Source organism: Hyperolius riggenbachi, chromosome 6, assembly GCF_040937935.1.
Source record: "Hyperolius riggenbachi isolate aHypRig1 chromosome 6, aHypRig1.pri, whole genome shotgun sequence".
In the NCBI taxonomy this organism is placed as follows: domain Eukaryota; kingdom Metazoa; phylum Chordata; class Amphibia; order Anura; family Hyperoliidae; genus Hyperolius; species Hyperolius riggenbachi.
In genome coordinates, this window is record NC_090651.1 from 272,712,184 (window position 1) to 272,723,057 (window position 10,874).

At 41.6% G+C, this 10,874-nt stretch overlaps 1 protein-coding gene across 1 annotated transcript in view; it reads left to right on the forward strand.

Annotated features, from left to right (window-relative positions):
* SCN2B (sodium voltage-gated channel beta subunit 2) overlaps positions 1–1,675 on the forward strand; it is a 69,976-nt gene extending 68,301 nt beyond the window's left edge. The window contains 1 exon segment of the mRNA XM_068240872.1: positions 1–1,675. This exon segment is cut by the window's left edge and continues 1,193 nt beyond it. The gene's annotated coding sequence lies outside the window, so the exon portion shown is untranslated.
* The last annotated feature ends 9,199 nt before the right edge of the window (positions 1,676–10,874 follow it).

Consider the following 10,874-nt stretch of genomic DNA (forward strand, 5'->3'; position numbering starts at 1 on the left):
CCCGTCTTTGAATTTTTTAGAGGGCTAAGGTATCCTTTATTTGTAGATTTTTTTAAAATTGCCAGTAGTGGTGTGCCGCTAATTGCAAAATGCTTCTAGTTCTGATGTCAGCTAGAAATGTCAGAAGATTGTTGCCCAATCTCACTGTGGCTGGATTGGGAAATGAATGTATGCCTGCATTACAGACCCCTCCACCTCTCATGGGCAACACTGGTGGCCAGAAAGTTACCAGCAGAGATGGGCAGCAATTCTGCACAAAAAATAAATAAATAAAAAAGATAGCGGTAAAAAAGAACTTACTTTATTTGTTAAAATAGAGTACAATAAAAAGGCTTATATAAACCAATCGTTCCAAAAAGCTGATCAAGAACAATCCCAGCATATATTATGAGCAAAATTCACTATACTCAATCAAATGTTAATGCATTCAATGAGTTCATCCTTTAAAAAGATATTCCAAAAAGGGAAACAATACGTAATACTGAGAGGAACCCGTATTTGTAGATAGCTCTTTCTTCCCAAGGAATTGCTTTAAAGTAGATCTGAGCTCCTTTCTGCTCTAAAACAAAAGGGACAGTATGAAAACAATCATGGAAAAAATGTATTTGTTGTCATGCACAGAAATCCAGTAAAAAAGCATCGAAAATTTACTGGATAAACCTTCAGGGAGCAAAGGAAGGGTTAAAGGATCTGTCTTTCCTGTACAGCTAACGCTGAGGCGCTGTGAGTCATGCCTACTGATAGCACATTCCTACAGATAATTACACTCAGCTGTATCTAAATAAGCAAACACAGCTCAGTGCAGCTGATTTCTACAGCATTTCTATGTGGAATAAACACTTTTCAGTTTGTTCTTTGCAAGAGCTCGGGTCCACGTTAAAGTGAACCTCCAGACTAAAAATCTCCTCAGCAGCACTGAAAAGGCTTGATGTTTCTTTAACAGTTTCACAGCATCAGAACTTTGTTTTTCTTATAGAAGTCTCATTTTTAGCTGCATTTTTAGCTAAGTTCCGCCCCATCAAAGAAAACTGCCCGGGCTTTTTTCCCCTGATGCTGTGCAAAGCATGATGGGATTTCCTATGTTGTTGTTCACATTGCCTAGCAACTGGGTGGGGTGATCAGGACACAGGACAGTTGGAACTGTGTCTCATGCTCCCTGTCACCTTCTTTCAACCAAAAAGATGGCTGCCCTTATGAAATCACAAACCTTTGCCTGTTCTTTTAAAACAGGGTGGGTAAGAGATTATATTACCTATCTATTTTAATTAACATAACTAATATAACGTAATGACAATATGTTTGTTTAGGCTGAAGTTCCTCTTTAATGACATAAGGATAACTGAAGCAATAGGGATATGGAGGCTGCCACATTAATATCCTCATAAGCAATACCAGTTGCCTAACTATCCTGCTGATCCTCTGCCTAATCTGCCTCTGATCCTCTACCGTTAGCTATAGAACCTGAACAAGCGTGCAGGTGTTTCTAACATTGTCAGATCTGCCACGATTTGCTGCGTGCTTATTTCTAGTGTTATTTGGACACTACTGCAGCCATATAGATCAACAAGGCTGCCAGGCAGCTGGTATTGTTTAAAAGGAAATATATATGGCAGTCTCCATATTCTTCTCACTACAGTTGTCCTTTAAGGAGAAATTTTACCTCATCAATCTGCAATATTTTTTAAAAAACAGTTTTTCTCTCCCTTTTTGGCTTGCCTTGTGAATGCCTAACCATTTAATTGAGTGTGTTTACTGTGAATTTTGCACATTATACTGTATATCATGGGATTGTTCCTGATGAGCTTTTTTTGGAATGATTGGTTTATATAAGTCTTTTTATTGTACACTATTTTGACAACTAGCGTAATCTCTTTTTTTTAGCACTTTTTTATTGGTTTAGCTGGATCCCTTTACAGAGCATGTCTTTTTGGTATACGGTAATATTTACTGTGAATTGTATTGTTAAAAAAATATTTACTGTGAAGCACCCTTCTATATATTTCTAAAAAAAATTTAATTTTTTTTTCAAAAAGTAACATATCCCCAGTAATTTAGAACAAACTACACAGAGAGAGGGACTCCTGATAAATTTGGGGGATGACTGCTGGATTTATTGAGCACTACAATTTTTAATTAAGAGTGTCTGTTTGGAGGTACACAAAATCTATGGGTACTACAATATATAAACAAAGGCAATGACTGGTCAAAGTTATTTCTGAATGGCCCAATGTTGGCACGGAGTGGCGAATCCATCAGTAACACTGCTGAGGGAGTGGTTGTTGTGACTGTTCTGATCAAAGCCAATCAAAAGCCAATGATACTGGCAATAATAATTTATTTACAATGTCACAAAGACCCCATTGGTAATACATTAAGAGGCACAACATAAAACAGCTATAAGCTATTACGCTGAAGTTAGTGGAAAACAAAACCACTTTTAATTGTCAAATGATGTCTTAAAATCCCTGTTAGAAGGTCCATGTAATCACCCTCACTATCTCCGAACCTGCTGTGACTGCTGTGACTTTTAATTCATTAAAGGAAATGCACTGTGAAAACAAAATCATTGAGTTTTCTCACACCAAGCAATCAACTGGGTTGTGTTATCCTGTCAGGCAGCTATTTCTTTCCTGCAAGACAAGCGGACAAACATATTTCTGCATCCCTCTCTCCTGCATTGCAGTTATAAATAGTTATGGCTGGCCTGCATTGTAAGCACTATCACACTTGCACACACTATTCAAATTAAACATGTTTATGAAACAAGTTTAATTTGTCTGCACATCCTCTGTCAAAGCACTGTGTCATCACTCAGATATAAACTGGAATGAAGAAGACTGGACTCTGAGAGAGCTCCCTACACTTTTATTTAGAAGAATAAACATGTTAGATGCGCCCCCTGGTGTTCTATCCACGGTCTTGGTCTTCAAGTGACTATTGGAATACAGCCTAGTCATTATTTTTGTAACTTAATGAGAGTTGCATTCATGACCAGGCAATGCCTTATACTGATGTTTCTTATTATCTTGACAAAACGGAATTTATGATCTTCTCACCCCGGCCATCCACGAACCTCCCAGATGTGCATGTCACTGTTAACCACACTACCATTCGCCCTACCTCTCAAGCCCGCTGTCTGGTTGTCACCCTGGACTCCGCACTCTCCTTCACTTCCCACATCCAAAACCCCACAAAGTCCTGCAACTTCCACCTTCATAACATCTGTAAGATTTGCCCTTTCCTGACCTCTGCCACCATCAAAATCCTCATCCATGCCCTCATAATTTCCCGCCTTGACTACTACAATGCCCTGCTGTCTGGTCTCCCTGTGACCCGAACAGCCCCACTGCAGTCCATCATGAATGCGGCAGCCAGAATTATCCACTGCTCCCATCGCTCCACCACGGCAGATCCCCTCCTAGAATCCCTCCACTGGCTTCCTATCCAGTCCAGAATCAGATTCAAGATACTGTGTCTGACCTACAAATCTGTCCACAAAACCTGTCCAACCTACATTTCCGATCTTACTCAGAGGTACATACCTAGCCGCTCACTCCGCTCTTCCAATGAACTTCGCCTAACCGCCCCCCGCATCACCCAGTCCCATGCACGCCTCCAGGACTTCTCAAGAGCTGCTCCAACACTATGGAACTCCCTACCTCCACCCATTAGGGCAGCCCCCTCCTTCAACATCTTCAAGAAAGCCCTCAAAACTCACCTTTTCACTCTGGCCTACTACCCCTCACAAGTGCTCTAAACCCACAGCTGAACTCTGGTCCCCTACCTTTCGTGTCCTTACCTCTTCCTCTAGATTGTAAGCTTTTGGGCAGGGTCCTCCTCCTTTTGTGTCCTACCTGATCATGCACCTCCATTACTGTGAACCCATGCTATGCATCTGAGTGAACCTAACTTGCCTAATCTCCATGCTCCCCTCCAGTGACTAAGCATTACCTTGTACTCATACTGTGGTCTTTCTAGTATTCATGTATTGTCATTTTGCTGTATGTCACCCCTAAATATTGTCTGTAACCTAAACTAATGTCCAGCGCTGCGTAATATGTCGCTTTATAAATATAATAAATAAATAAATAATTATTGGTTTGTATTGGTACATTTCATTCCACTTTTCAGTTTCATATATTAATGAAAGGCAACCTGAAATGTCTGAAGGATACCCAAGGCAAAGTAATTTCTACAAACGGAGGGAGCTCAATGCTCTCCCGTTCGCATCTGTCCCCCACCGGTGCCTCCTAAATGCCCTCGTATGTCACGTCAGGACAGCCAAGTCGCGCATGCGCAGAGAATTCCAGTCCACAGGAGCGCGATCAAGGACACATGCTGTCGGCCCAGTGCTGCACAGTAGGATGAGTGACCTGGCTGACCTGAGGTGATGTATGGGGGCATTTACGAGGCAACAGAGGGGGATGGAGGAGAACTGGGGAGCGATGGGCATGTGGACTGCTGCCTAAACATGCCTGCTACCTCCGTTTGTAGAAATCACTTTGCTTTGGGTATCTATTAAAGGGTACCTGAAGTGAGAATCACATGGTGGCTGCCATTATTGTTTCCTTTTAAATAATATCAGTTGCCTTAGGCTGGGTGCACAACATAACAGAGCGTGAAAGGTGGCGTTTTCTGTCATGTGCATTTTTATGTGCGTTTTTATGTGCGTTTGCATTAGGGTTTTTTTTCCGCAGATGAGTTTTTCAAGCGTTTTGCATGCATTTATATGCGTTTGCGTTTCACATATACAAAACGCATATGCGTTTTTAATGCGTTTTTCAATTGCGTTTTATGATACTCACTAGGAAGACAACAGGAAGCGAAAATACATCACAAAACAATAAAAAAAAAGCCTATAAAAACGCATAAAAAATGCATGAAAAACACATACCAATGCGTTTACATTGACTTTCATTATGTGCATTTTTGATGCGTTCTTGAATATTATGCAACAAAACCTGCGTTTTTAAAAACACATGTTTGAAAATGCACGGGGCTCTTTCACATTAGAGCTCATTTTCTGCGTTTTGACGCAAAGTCAATACTTTGCGTTAACCAAGGTAAAATGAAAGTCCATAGACTTTAATTTTACCTTTCACATCCGACGCTGCATTTTGGTGCGTTGCGGTTCGACACAACCGGGAGCTTTTAATCGTCCGGAGCCAGTGTTTTACCGTTGGTTGAATTATAACTACCGCCACTAATCAGCGTTGCACCGCAACATCCCAACGACATGTTGCAGGCCATTCAACGCATGTAGGAGATCGGCTCTTCTGATGTGAAAGAAGCCATAGAAAACACATGAGTTTTTATATGCGTTTTTTCCTGTGGCACATAGACTTCCATTAGCGGCAAAAATGCATTGTTTTCCACAATGCTATGCTAGCGTTTCTGCTAAGTGTGCACCTAGCCTGAAAGTCCTGCTGATCTCTTTGGTTGCAGCTGTGTCTGTATCACACACCTGAGGGAAGCCTATGGAAGGTCCAGAGGCACCCCATGTCTTCCTCACCCCTACCGTTGCTATGTCGGATATCTCTTTGTGGCCACGCTCCCTGGTGTTCACGAGCATGCCTGTACTGCACCTGTGTGGGAACAGCTGCGCCTGATCAGTAAGCACGCTACAGGTATGCCTGTGCACATATAGGTGCAGTACGAGCATACTCGTGCATAAAGGGGAGTGTGGCCACAAACTAAAACCCAGGAGTCGCAGGAAACAGCGGTGGTCTCTTAAAGGACATGGAAATCCTCTTTTAGTCAGAGCACCTGATCTGCATTCTTGTTCAAGGCCTATGGCGAAAATTATTAGAATTAGAATTAGAATCAGAGACAGATGATCAGCAGGACAACCAAGCAATTGGTCCAATGGGGAGAAGGAAGTGGGGTTGTGCAGGCACTCTGACTATAACAACAACAGTAAAGACACTTCAGGTATTAGCTATACAGCAATGTCCTTGGATGTGCTGAGTGTGCTCAAAGCAACTGGTAATCAGCAGAGCTGGGACAAGGTCCACCAGCACCCAAGGCTGAGACACCAAAGTGCTCCCCTCCATCCCTCCCACCCCAGCCATCACACACTGATTGCTATTAGACTTAGAGGCACTCCAGGGCCCCCAACCCCTTAATTTCTAGTTATCTGGCTTGCAGTCACTGCTATGTTTCCCCTTTTTTTATTTCTCTCTGCTTCAAACACAATGGGGGAACAATAGCAGAGTGAATTGTGCGCCCCCCTCCTACACTGCGCCCTGAGGCTGGAGCCTCTCTCACCTCTACCTCGGCCCTTATAATCAGTGATACATACTGTAAATATAGGAGAGAGGAAACAGCTTGGCACTATTCAGACCTTTTGATACCAACAGGTGCATTACTTATCATGGCTTGCAGGGGTGCTGGATGGGCATTGGGTGCTGATGGTGTATGGCCTGACGACTGTTTCATGTGCTATGAGCTTTTTCTGAGGCCAAATATGCACTTATTGGTATTGTTTAAAAGGAAATAAATATGGCAACCTCCATAGTCCTCTCTCTCACTACAGGGTTACGTAAATTGATAATAACATGGTGCTAGCAGCACTGATATACTGCAAGCTACACATTCAACCATTGGAATCAGTTTAATAATCAGTTTAATAAAAATCTAATTTCTGAATGGTTGTTGCAAGGCTGCACTATAAGTCTTTTATGTGTGACAATGCACCATTTATTGAAGTTATCAACACACCAACCCACACTACCTCCTCCTGCAGAATGCTGAAAACTAACTTAACTAAACAAACATCACATAAGGTTTTTTAATGCATTATGCACACACATTAGAAGGGTTTACACAATGTATGTAAGTAATGCATGCATAAAGTAGAAGTAAAACAGATTTACAAAGTTTATTTCTATAAAAGAGATTGGATTTTTTTGCAGACAACTGATGTTATACAAGACAATAAAAAGTTAAAGATAATAAATAAAATATTGAATTATTTATCAGTCTGTTGCACTGAGCATTATTTGATACAGTACTCAGCTAATCAATGTATTGTCATCATCATTTCTGAAGTATTAAAGAAATTAAAGTCTAAGTCTGTTTTGTCCTCTTATGTGTATTCTTTGTTATGCACAAGCACATCTTCCTGACATTTTAGGCCTCTTTCACAGTGGGACGTTAAAGTTGCACGTTAAACCAACATTTAACGCAGAATAACTCACTGCAATGAAAAATCAATGCCCCATTCACAGTGCACACGTTGCGTTAGTTACTAACACTGCACGTTAAGTGAAAGTACTGCATGCAGTGCGTTATACACGTTATTAGCTGCGTTGGACTGTTTGCACATGCTCAGCAATGACTTGGAAACATACTTTTCATTGCCTGTATGCTCTACTGTATGTGACCGTAACAGGGCATTAAGTTGCGTTGCGACTTTTTGGGGGTATTACGTTGTAATTTGCGTTGCGACTTTAACGTTGCATCAAACTGCAATGCCCTACTGTGATCAAGGCCTTAGTAAACTACTACGAATTAAGCAATACTGAAATGACAATTCTTGGTTCCACAAACCCAGCCTGCATTAGGAGATGGGTAACTATGGACACCTGGATGGTAACTAGTAATGATAAGCAAACAATTCTCGTAACATGCACAAATAGATATTATGTGACCACAGGGCCATGCTGCAGAGACCATGTGACTCAAGGACCCTGTTAAACAAACAATGTGACCAAAAGACCATGTTAAAGAGACCATGTGACCACAGAATCATGTTACAGAGACCATGTGACCACGGGAACATGTTACAGAAACCATGTTACAAAGACCATGTGGCTCAAGGACCTTGTTAAACAAACAATGTGGACACAGGACTATGTTACAGAAACCACATGACCATGAAGTTACGTACAGAGACCATTGGCCTAATGCACTAATCTTCACAGTGCACTCAAAATGCACATAAAGAGTAGTAGATGTTAAGCAAAGTGCATAATCAGGGCCGGCGCTACCATTAAGGCAAAGGAGGCAGCTGCCCCAGGGCCCCAGAGCTTGTAGGGGCCCCCAGTGGCTACAAGAGGAAAATTTTTTTTTGCAAATCGGCCTTATAGTTTTTTAGAAAATCGATTTTAAAGTTTCAAAGGAAAAAAACAAAACACATTTAAAAACCTGTCGACTTTAATGGTTAATAGCAAATCCACCTTAAATGCTAGAAACTTGCAGGATATGTTAAGGAGATCGTTAGGAATAAGAGGAAAAAAGAATTTTTCAAAAAGACCTTATAGTTTTTGAGAAAATCGATTTTAAAGTTTAGAAGGAAAAAAGTATACTTTTAAATGCGGTAAATGTCACTTTTAGTAGCAAACCTAACGGTAGTGTCATTTTACAGGCATCAAACAAAAGCGCAATAAATTTTCTGACGGGGTTTCCAGGGGGTCTATACGCAGCCGCAGCGCTTTGGCCAGGGATCGCTATACAGCCGCAATATGGCTGTATGAAGATCCCTGGCATTTTTTCCTATTTTCCCAATTTTTTATGTTTAGTGTGGGAATTTAAAAAAAAAAATTATGTGGGGTCCCCCCTCCTGAAACTTTTTAACCCCTTGTCCCCCTTGGAGGCTGGGATAGCCAGAATGTGGAGCTCTGACCGATTGGGACTTCACACCCTGACTATACCAGCTGCAAAAAAGGTCCTCTAATGCCGATTTTTGTTCCGGGGTATATGTTGGGGGGCCCCCCAGGTATATTTTGCCCTGGGGCCCCATTGTTGCTTAAATCGGCCCTGTGCATAATGCCTGTTATGTAAATAGCATTAGGGCATAATGTATATGTAGGTATTACAAACATTACTGGTTCACTTGGTCAGCATTATGCTCTAATTGTTGGTTGCACTTGAAATAAGTTATTCCTGATTAACACATCTTCAATATTACTTTATTTGCCTTTGTAGTACCTTTTTGCTTGTTAAGTGCTTAAAAGGTTTTATATGGATGAGGTGATACACACATAGGGTGAGGTGTACACATACTGTCCATGCTTCTTATTAGTGATGGTCAATGAGATGCTAATAATTCCAGCTTGTATGAAAATGTAATGGAAATGTTATGATGCTTGGGATTGGGCCAATTACAATTGGCAGGAAGTGCTTTTAATTGGCCGAGTTCCAAGCTGCATGCAGTTGGCATTAAATATGCATTTAAGGTGGAATTATTAGCATCTCATTAACCAATGACCATAGCTACAATCTAAAGTTGTTAAAAGGCAAAGAGGCCATGCCTAGGGCATGCAACATATCAGAGGGCAGCAAGGTGCCATTTGTTTCATTGTGTTGACAGCATAAGTTAGAATAAAAGTATTTTTTAACCTGTATCCGTTTTACCAACCACAAAAATCTATAGTGAGTATGGCCCTATTAAAGTGGCTGAGGTCGGGTTTCACACTGAGAATTGGAGACAGCGGGGGGGGGGGGGGGGGGGGGGGGAGCCGCACCGCACCGCCAAAAACAGGCCTTCAGGGATTACCACGTTAGTATGTGGTAATCCCCTTCAGGCTGACAGCCAAGCAGGAAGTGACGCTCGCTTGCTCTCACTTCCTGTTTCGGAAATACGGAAGTGCACGGAATATGCTTCCATGCATGTGTTCCGCAATGCCACCACGTACGTTTTTTAAAATCCCTGCATCGCCATAGACTTACATGACTTCTGGTCCATTGCAGGTCGAGCAGGCCGCCATAGAACCGTGTGGTGACGTAGGTTTGACCTTGCGTCGGGGATGCAGTGAAAACATCACTTCCGTTACATCGCGCTGCACCATGTTGGTATGAACATAGACTTTCATTGGGCTGCTGGGGGTGCAGTAAGATAATGTTAAAGGGCCCTCAGGAGAGTGTAAAGCAAAGTTGTGCTTGCTTCTAATAAACATATATTAGACAGCCTGGTCTGTATACTGAACTCTGTGTGTACTTAGCTATCACATAGACCACATCTATTATGTTGTACAGAGGAAACGCCTGTAGTCAAGAGATGCTTGTACATAGATATTGTGTAACTTTACATGGAAACATTAAATGTCTTGGCTGTGAAGCTTGGGAACGGACTGTGCATTCCTGACAGAAATGGATCAGGGGAACTCTAGGTGAACTCTAAGGTCAGACAGAAACTAGTAAGCAGAAGGCTTCACTCTGAATATGTCAACATTAAAGAGACTATTCAGTGTAAAATTAACAAACTCACTCCTCGAGCCCGTGTTTGCTGGCTTCCTGTGTGTAGCCCCACCCACTTTCAGAAGAGTGCCGAGATAGAGAGTGCCATGCACCGGAAGCCTTCGGACATAAGGCTCGAGGAGTGAGTTAGAGGGAAAAGACCCGGCAAGTGATTATACAGCAGAATCCCTTTATAATAAACTCCAGTGAACCTGGCCAGTATAAGTAAAAGTTTACTATATCAGAATTGGTCATAAAGTACATTGTTTATTCATACAGGTGATTTTTGGGGGGACCTGGGGACTCAGTTTACTATAGCCAGAGGTTTACTATAATGAGATTCTACCATAACTTTCTTTGAGAAGAAGATCAATAGAATCTGTATTTTTCACGGAATAGTCTCTTTAACATGGGAGCTTCACCATTCCACAGCAAATACTACTCATCTTGAGCCTGGTATATACCATGCAATTTTCACTTCAGACCTTATTCGAACAAGTGATCAGATCGATTCTTAGCTGGCATCGATCAGATATAGAAGAAAGCTAGCATGCAATGGTTTCAATTTCTGATAATTTTTCCAATTAAGTATCAATCGAAAATTAATCGAAAGGACATATACATATTTTCTAGCATGTTCGATCTTCTTCCGATTGAGAATCAGATTGATTTTGAGGTTAGGATTGGTCACTGGT